Genomic DNA, 10,032 nt, shown 5'->3' with positions numbered 1-10,032 from the left:
TCGTCATTGTAGGTGTTTCTAAACTTGTCTCCAAAGTGAAACTTGTCGAGTATTTAGCATGACATAGTGTTCTACATTGTACCTGTTTCTCCAAAAAAAAAGAGACTTTGCTGCATTAAAGTGGTGATATGTCTTGCTAAGAGTACATGTACCTGTACATGCCTATGTGTGACTTAAAGCTTCAAGTTGTCTTAGATCAAACTTGCCCCATCTTAATGCTGCTTAATCTTGTATTATGAATGTGTCCAAATTCCACACTACTCTCTCCTCCCATCAAACTGCCTCTAAGATGTGTATTAGCACTGAAGTTATGGAAATGTGTACTCCTATGCTGCGCAGATATGAACTTGCTGAACTGTGTGAAAACAGTGGACATTATGTCATTGCCAAAGCAGCTGCTGTATGATTTCACAAGAAACTGAAAAAGTGAAAATATGCCTTGTCAACTTTACCTTAATGTATAATGTCAGAAGTACGCTGCCTGGTTTCATCAGCATAGATAATGACATTATGATGATTTTTTTTTTTTTTTTTTTTTTTTTTTTTTTTTTGCTCTATCTACTCTGACAATCATTTCACCATGTCTTTTTGGTAGTATGATACCCTCATCCTATGCAGATCAGAATACATATACCTTATATGGCTTCTATTTGTTTGAGGTTATGTCACTTTGTGTTTCTTTTTGACTCTTCTATGGTGATTTTCACTAAGGTGACTATCATACCAGAATTGAACTACCCAAACAATTTACTAGCAGCTACGTATGCAAATCCTGTTTGATTGAGAATAGCATAGAAAGAACACAGTGGTGGGGAGGGATGCTTTATACGCTGCAATAGGAGAAACAAATGTGTGATATTGAGGAATGAGATACTAACCATGAATATTTCTAACAAGACTTTCATTCTGTCTAAAAAGTTGCAGAAGGTAGTCAATAAATCTTACTTCCAGTGTGCAATCCATTCTTTAGAAGGATGATTCCCTCCATGTGTACTTGTATGACTTTGCTTTGAGCTAGCTTTGTTTACGAGTGTGTTCTTAAAGTGCAACTCAGCGGATCATACTTACGTTTTCTATTTGTAGTCCTTCTCCACAGGAACTGCTTCATTTGATGATGGTTTCTTTTGAAGAGAATGGTAGTGGTCACTCTCCTTTCTTGACTTCCTGTCAGTGTTCGACATTTTATTCCCTCATTTTAATCTTGGACGTCTTCTAAAGTTATGTATAATCATGCAGCCCTGTTACGATGTAAACATGGCTTTGTGATTTTACAATTCTTTGTACAACGTAATGTGTATGTTATTTACTTAGTAGAACATCCACCCTTCTCACCATATTGGAGTTTTACAGTTATAAACTTGAAGAATAAAGTAGATTAAATTCTTTCTTTCTTTCTTTTTCCTCAAATACGCCCATACAATGATCATCACTGCAACTGACATTGTGTAAGATTGATTAACATGCTGTTATGGTTTTTGACTGCAGTAAAGTAATAAGTATCGCTACATTTTGTGAGCACTTCTGTTGAATGTTCAAATATTTGAGAAGTGTGTGCACACTTTGCATACGGGTTCCAGTCCTGACAGAGGTTATATCTGGTTTGGCCTGACTTATCAGTGATTAATTACCAGTCTGATGAAATCATCTCAGGGAGGCACACAATCACAGTGGGTGTAATAGATTATATTTGGTTCCACTTGCCCAGTGTTGGACCCTTTTTGACTACATAGCTTTGGAATTGTACCGGTTGGATGTGTACCTGGTATTTTTTTTCATTCATGTAAATGTATGTTTCCTCAGCTAGTACATTATGCTCTACAGATTTTTTTTTTTCCTTTTCAAATCATATCTTTGTTCATACTGTGTTCTTGTTTGTATATCGTCAGTGAATTGAGATGCAAACTTCTGGTAAACACGCAGGAATTGAAACAGTACCTGGTGTTCCAGTTGCAGCGTGCAAATGTTCTTAGCAGGCATTTATGGAAAAAAGAAAACGCCTCAAGAGGAACATGCAATAGAACAAATAATTATGATAGTCCCTATCATGCTTAAATCAGTCGCAAAGGACAAGAATTATGTAGATTCGTGGTCAATGGGCATAATGCTTTTCGTTGTATATCCTATATTTCTACCTCGAACATGCCTCAGTGAAAAGTGTGACAATACCAATCAAATGTTGATGAAAAATGCATACATCATTGTGCCAGGATCTTCATTTATATTGCACTGCTGATCCCAGATTATCAGTTCGTTGTACTAGCGTTGTCATATGCATATTATGTAGATACCCGTAGCTACATAAAATATACTGGATATTAGAGGCAAGTTGTAAGCATGCATGCAAGTAAAACAGAAAATAGGCCCAGTATATACCATCATTTCTCTTGTAAGATGGCAGTCAGAGAACAATGCCCATTACTCCTAGATGAGGAGTGTGTCGCAACATGTACAACATGTATGTGAATTTTATTTATGAATGTCTGCCTGCTTAGTTAAACATGATAATCTACAGGTGTTTATTGATGTGTGCTGCCAGAATCAGACCAGACAAGGAAATGGTAAACCGACTAGTGACTGTGATGAAGGCTTGTTTGACGAGCAAGTGCAATGTACAGGTTCGTGTAATATTCAGGACTGTATTTTTATGCTCTGATAACATTTTGAATTCACAAACGTCTTGATCAAACAATTAAACAAGGGATGTGGTACACTTGTTATCTCGTAGACTATAGAATATCAATCAAGAATGGCTGCAGCTGTATGGCTATTGTCACAATTTTGCATCTGACCTTTATTTGCCTCAACAATTTATACATATATTCTATTATGATGATTCCCGCTAAGATTCTGATTTGCCAAGTATAATTATTATATGATGCCATAAGCAGCCAAGTTTTGAAATACAGCAGTTTCAGAGTAGAACTAATCTCCAAACTGTTGTCAAACAACATTAGCATCCTTATACTGTTACTTTAATACTGAGATAGAGAATGTTTGAATGCATACTGGCAGTCAATGTTACTGATCAGGAAGGGTTGGGGCATAGATTTGGTGGTCAAATGTTTGTTTGGTGTTGTTTTTTAATCAAAAGTGTTATCCCCCTCCAGGTTTGTAATATTGATCTTTGTGGTTATTCTCTGTGTCTTTGTGAATTTTTGTGTAATAATAGCACCATTTCTGTAGACAGAAGGGATGGAATCTGCAACAGAGAAACCAAAGGTCATGAGAAATCAGTGGACATTAAACTTGGGAAGTTTGTGCAATGTCACAATTTTCTGTTTTTAACATGAGGTGTGCATCACAATAATGTGTCCACTCAGGGCATTTTCAGTTTAGGTCTCTGAGGACAAGTTGCTCTTTAACAAGTGTGAAATGGGGCCAAACATTACTCAGAAGTAGAGGCAAATAAACTGTATTTCATACAGTATACCTTAGCCACTTGTTTATGTTAAGCGTGTCATACAATTACAATCTTGTAATGGCAGTCACCACGGTAGAAATCCAGTATCAACTTGATATCAGCTGTGAGTAGTATGGACTGTTGGCGTGATGGCTGCAGGCATTATGACTTAAAGCCATTGTCTCTTCACTAAATAGGGCTATGGATTCCAAAGTTTTGAAGATGAAGTAGATATGCTTGATAACAAACCTACAAAATAAAGGCAAGGTGTCTGTAAAAGCTTTTGAGAGTATTCCATCAAAAGGGCATGTGAAAGTTCGCATGTGCATCTAATGACATCAGTTCACAGTGGAAGAAGTTGATACCGAGATAACCTGTATTTACAAACTTGCACAAACCAGGAACAGTAGATACCTGGTGGGTTGTAACATGAGTGCATCTTCTGATTTGAATAGAATTCAACTCTCGGAAGAAGGATTGTATACTAAACATCAAATTACATCAAATTGCACAATGGTGGAAGATGAGGGGCCCATATCACAGAGAGATATGCAAATGTTTTGCATTGTCATCCCTGTTATTACCATGACAGTCCGAAAGAAGCAACCTATCATTATTTCAGTGATTGCCTCAATAACTGCTAAAGATGTTTTGATAAGTTGTAAAATGAAATGGATCACTGTTTGTTTGTTTTTTTATTCTATGCAGTTGCTTTCCATCCTAATTTCATGACGCTCACCTTACCTAGGTCGTATTTATAAACAAATGAAGTCTTGTGAATTCTTAGAGTCTCCTGTAACAAATAATATTTGCTCAAACAAATGTAGATTCAGTTCAAAATATAAACACTTTATTGTTTTCTTACTTGAACGATTTTGAACAGAAATACAAAGTTATTGTATGTACATGACAATGTAAAGCACCAATAATTATCTCATGTATGAAATACTACATAAAAAATTATGTAATAAAGAGATGATATAAACGCACATGAGCATTGCTATTTGAGATATGTTGCATTTATTACCAGGTAGTGGTATGTTTAAAGTATGCCACGATTACAAGAAGTACTACATGTACAAAGAAGAATTGTTTGAATGAGAGCAATCATGTGAAAGGAGAAGATCTTTGGAGTCTACATGAAATCAGACAATAGGTAAATAAAGGTATGGGTGTTTGAATATCGTTACATCAGCTTACACATTTTCCAATAGGCTGCATCTCACAGCGATCAAAGGCACCTGACTAGGATACACAATCCTTTGTAGATTACTACATACCAAACTGACATAGTATTTCTTCCTATGCCTGAATAGAAGATGGGTAAAACAATGTTACAGATAGGATTTTGAACAGTGTCACATACAGATGTTTCCTTAGATATACAAAACAAAGGGAAGATAAACACCTACATAATCAAAATTACAACTGTATAGTGGTGCTGTTAATTTCTAGGTGCCGATAGGGTACCATGTCAGCTGACTTGCTGATACTTTTTTAGTAACTCATGATAGTCATATACTGTACTATACCTTCAGAAGTCTCACCGCATTTATGAAACCAATACCTGCTCAGACACATAGATCTTATTATCTCTTTGAGATAAATTCTTCTTTTTGTCTTGGCGTCTCTGTTCAATGACCATGATATACTTCGTTATGTATTTATGCTATGCATACTTGTGCTGTGAGCTTATGTCAGCTAAATGGCTGTAATTCACTACAGTTTGCAACATGTAAAGTGGTCAATGCCCTTTGTCATATAAAACATCACTCAATCTTTCACAGGAATTACGTTTCTGTGGTACATACATAGCATGCATATCCTCCAGTTGATTTTAATCTGGTTTTCAGTGAAACGGCTTAATAATAAAAAAACTGACCATCATTAGTCTCATCAGCAGTCACACAGTTTTTATTAAATAAAGATCATATACACATAAAACTACCAAAAATCAAAAGAAGCTTTTTACAAGCATGTAATTAAAAAAAAAAAAATACAACGCACCTTCACAGTATGTACGATATGTGACCCGCGACAACGGTTTCAGGCAAAAGTCGCAAGAGCAAATTCCCTCCTGACGGGGTACAAAGATTTTGACCATTATTTTTGTCGATTTAGGGTTTTTGCAGAAATCGAATCTTTGATATGTTTTCTACATCTACACTAAATTTCAGAGCATTAAGACTAAGGTTTTCCTATCGAAAATGGAATTTTAAGCACCCTATGTTGGATCGCACTCTTCAGTTTTGAGCTTCTATCGAACGCCGCGCCAATATCCCCAGCGTTGCTACGGCACAGGGTTGTGCATGCGATTGGCTGGTGCGTCGCATACATTTACATAATTCGGCTTACGGAGACACCAGTTGCAGCGTTTGGGGAATGCTTTGTCCACGCGTGCACGATTACATGCTCCATTGTTCTTGCTATACTTATAGTAGTGGTTTTACGCTCGCTCTGTAGTGCGTGCTCTTCGTTTGGCTTTCTATCCAAACTATTCTACTTTAATGTTCGACAACGGAAGTGAAACAAAAATCATGTAGCATGACATAATCGTGTGAAAAGAAAACTAGTTATTCTCAGGTTTGTCTACTTGCACATGTAGTAAAAATTATGACAGCAGACTGACTCAATGGAAGGTAGATGAGAGGAAAGGAGCAGTCACATTTGACTAATTATATTCATACTACACGTCAAGATCGCATCAAACTAATGAGTTGTGTTTGTTTGTTTGCTTGTTTTAATTTCAGTAATACCATCAACAAAGCAACATATGAATGTCTTGTAAAAGCAAAACAAACAGGAAGCGTTACCCTTGCGAGCACAAAGACAACTTTAGACAAGTCAACCACTATGAAAACGTGATTTGTAAATGTGTGGATTTGACACCGCTCCAGTTACATGCACACGGTCATGGCGTGTGGATGCCATTGCGTAATGCGTGCACCATACACATGTTCATGTACACCATACGTGCAATTATCGTATTCGCCATCTTGAAAGACGTACTGTAAACACACCCCAGCGAAACGCACTGTTTTTCGGCTCCATACGCTGAGCTCCGAGGAAGGTGCCCGGGAAATTTGACTCTCTCAGTGAGCCAATCAGAACGCGATACGGTTGCTAAAGGTGGAGCTTAACATCGATTGGCACCATTGTACGGATGGGTGATTCTCCCCTCGCATCGCCGCTCGGACATTGTCTTTGAGAAAGAGGTGAATCTTCAAAACCTGTTTTCTCGCAATTTTGTCAGGCTAATAACTTAAAAAGTGCATTTTATTTCTCTTTCTATGCCCACTTATGGTGCCGGAGAATACAAGTGTTTTATATTAATGCAAAGCTTAGGTAATGGGCAATGTGAGTCAGTGAAAAAATAAATTTTCAAAATTCCCGACTTTTGCCTGAAACCGTTGTCGCCGGTCACATATGATAATTTGTTTTTGCATAAAAGCTCACTAATTGATACTTTTGCTAAAAACATTGTTTCTAAATCTATGCGTATTTTCAACTAACTTATTTTGTACAATTAAAACCACACTCCAACTCCAATACCAAGAAGAAAATATACCACTCATGGATATTTCATGGCAGCTTGATATATACATCGTGCTCAAAGGTGCACTCTTTCTATATGACACTTCAAGAAACAAGAGCTGCAGAGTTATTATTTCAAAAACCATGATTTTTTCCAAATTAACCATATATCATATACACCTACAAGCAGTCTGGCACATTTTTTTTTTCTCCCATGGAGGGAAGAAGGAACATATACTTTCTGAACATTTCAGCAGTTAGCTGCCACTGCTCATGGTTCTTGAAGACCCAAAGCACGGGATAACATGGGTAGTCCAATGGAATTGATCTTGTGTGAAAATTACGAACAGAGCACGCCTGCTACAATAGAGTTGCCCATCAGCGATTTAGTGCATCGAAACCTACACTCATCGGTAACTGTCGAATCTAGAAAAGACTCTTCAGCTGTGTATGTACTCACGTAGAGATCAGTAATAAAGCTGTACGCAATTCTTTACAGGGATTCTTGAATATATCAGAGCTGGGTCAGCCTTCCCACTCCATGGTATCCCCATGCTACAGGGTCTTCAAGGGACACACCTTGATATGCGAAGTTATCCCTCAGAAGGCAATGGGATTGTGTCAGATGTTTTTGTCTATTACACATCTAATTAGTCAAACCAAAACACATCACACAACAAGGCCAATGCATATGTGACCCGCTACAACAAAAGAATCCGAAAGTCGGGGGAGGACAATTTTCTGAAAATGACATGACATTATTCCCCTACTCTTCTACTTTAATTTCATATATAACACAACTCATAAAAGTACTTGGTTGCGGAGATATCAATGATTTTATTAGCGCCTGTCAAGTGGTTGAGGAAATCAGAGTTTCGAGAAAAACGCCTTGAAAGTTTTCCTTCCGATGCTAACATGATCAAGGGGAGGCGAGATAGTTTTCACCGCTTGACAATAGAAGGTACTATGCTCCTAGCGACCTCCACGATGTTCATTCAAGCTTAGCGCCAGCGGTCTACGCATGACCAATCAGTAATCAGGATGCCACGCACTGACCAATAAGATTACTTCCTCGTTGCTAGGGGCGGAGTCTAGTTGCGGAGCTAAATCCAAATCTTCGGACACGTTTCTGTTACGTTGAAAGTCGGAAAATCATGGCCCCCCAAAATGCTAATTTCTTGCCTTTGGTTTGATCATTTAGCTTCGAAATTTCGGCAGATGACAGACAAAACATTAGAATACAAAATAATGCCAAACACAGAAATCTGATTGTTTTGACCAATTTTGATGATGTGACTTCAAACTCGATTTCCTCGGCTCAGCCGTCAGTGACTCTAGGATCCTTTTGTTGTAGCAGGTCACATATTACTATTCTTAAAACCAAGAATCAGTTTTAAACATTGGATCCTATAGATTACATATGCAACCAAGACACTCAATGATCACTGGAAATGTGGATTAATCAGACCATTTTCTACAAAATGCCTTCCATAGATTTGTTTCATCAGATAAGAAGGAGCCATTACCACTAAAAACTCTGTACAGGTTGACACTTTTTTTGTGCTTCAAAAATAAAAATAACCTTCCATACATACTGCATACGTAGAACAGGCATTGTCAAATGCATACTGACACAAATATCTGTAATCGTTTCTCAAGCATCATGTCTAAAGCAGAAAAGTAAATACAGCAAATGTAAAAAATCAGATAAATAGTACATTTACAGCATGCAGTTGACCTTGCTGGGTTAAACACATCAGTAGTATGACCAATATTCCAAAGTGAGGGATGATGCAATTTGAAGCAGATTTAGTCTGTGATTGAAATGTGCACGATGGATGCAGCAAAGTAATTTGCTACGTATGCAATGTACAATATTTTCCTCATTTTTTTTTTCAACCACTCTGTGAAAGTAAGAATTTTTGTCCCCTCTGATGCTCACTGTTTAGAAGGCAGTTTTGAGGATTATGTAACGTTACAAATATGTTAACAGATGATTCAGTAATAATTCGGTAATAATTGTAAATATGTCGTTGTATATTGAATGTGCTATAAAGGGCAATGAGTGAAAATAAGCATGAAATGATGTTGAACAAATTGAGAACCTCTGCCCTCTAATGTGCTGATATCAAGCTATTATGAAAGACCAAAGATTTTTGGTTTTGTTTCCATACACAAAACAATGTTAATATTCCCATTTCATATAATGGTTGACATCAATGCAAATCAGTACTTACTTCTCTCCCTCTTCCCTTTTGGTGAATTTATCCACCAATGAACAAAGTTTTAAGTGTGTCTTTCATGCAGGTGAAAAAGTATCACATCAGAAATATCAAAGATTATTTGGTTTTTACTTGTTTTTTCAAATCAGGATTTTCATTCATCTTACGACATTCAAAGAAGAGTCCCTTTTTACTCTTGATGTGGATGCAAATCAATTGTCAAGGAAAACCTCTTAAGCAAGATCAAAGTCCTTGTTTATAAGACAAGGCATTTGCTGAATAAGCAGCGTCACTGAAGAAGAGACTGCTCCTAATTGCAAGGGGCATGTCTGAAACAGTCACTGAGCACATCAAGGCTCTCTCCACCATCGGCTTGATATTTCAGGAGTTGTCTCTGCTCTCACCCTCTTGAGTTATTACAAAAAAAGAAAACTTCCTGGGTCAAACCTTTCGGGAGGCGTCTTCTCATACACGAGATCGCTTTGTCTCTGAACAAAGAATAAGATGAAGATTACATGAAGTTAATGTTATGAATGTCACATGGGGATGCAATCTGAATAATTTTTGTCAGCATAAAAAGTAAAAATATGACTATGTAAATATCATCTGACCAGTTAGACTTGATTATGGAAGATGATCCTTTATGAAAATTAGTATTTGTTTACTGGATTGGAAAACTTTATCAAGATGATGAGTAAAATGGATATGACGTCAAAGAGTTCTGAATTATTCGAGGTTAACGATGCAAGAAGTTTAAGTGGTAATAATTTGACCACACTGAACATTATCATGAATAGGTAAAGTGACATGAAATCAGTCATTGATAGCCTCGTCAGAAAGTGTAATTTGAATTAGTATTAGTGTGATTTAAATTTA

Source organism: Diadema setosum, chromosome 2 (genome assembly GCF_964275005.1).
Source record: "Diadema setosum chromosome 2, eeDiaSeto1, whole genome shotgun sequence".
Classification (NCBI taxonomy): Eukaryota; Metazoa; Echinodermata; class Echinoidea; order Diadematoida; family Diadematidae; genus Diadema; species Diadema setosum.
The sequence above is the reverse complement of the archived record's forward strand: the minus strand, read 5'-3'. Positions refer to the sequence as shown.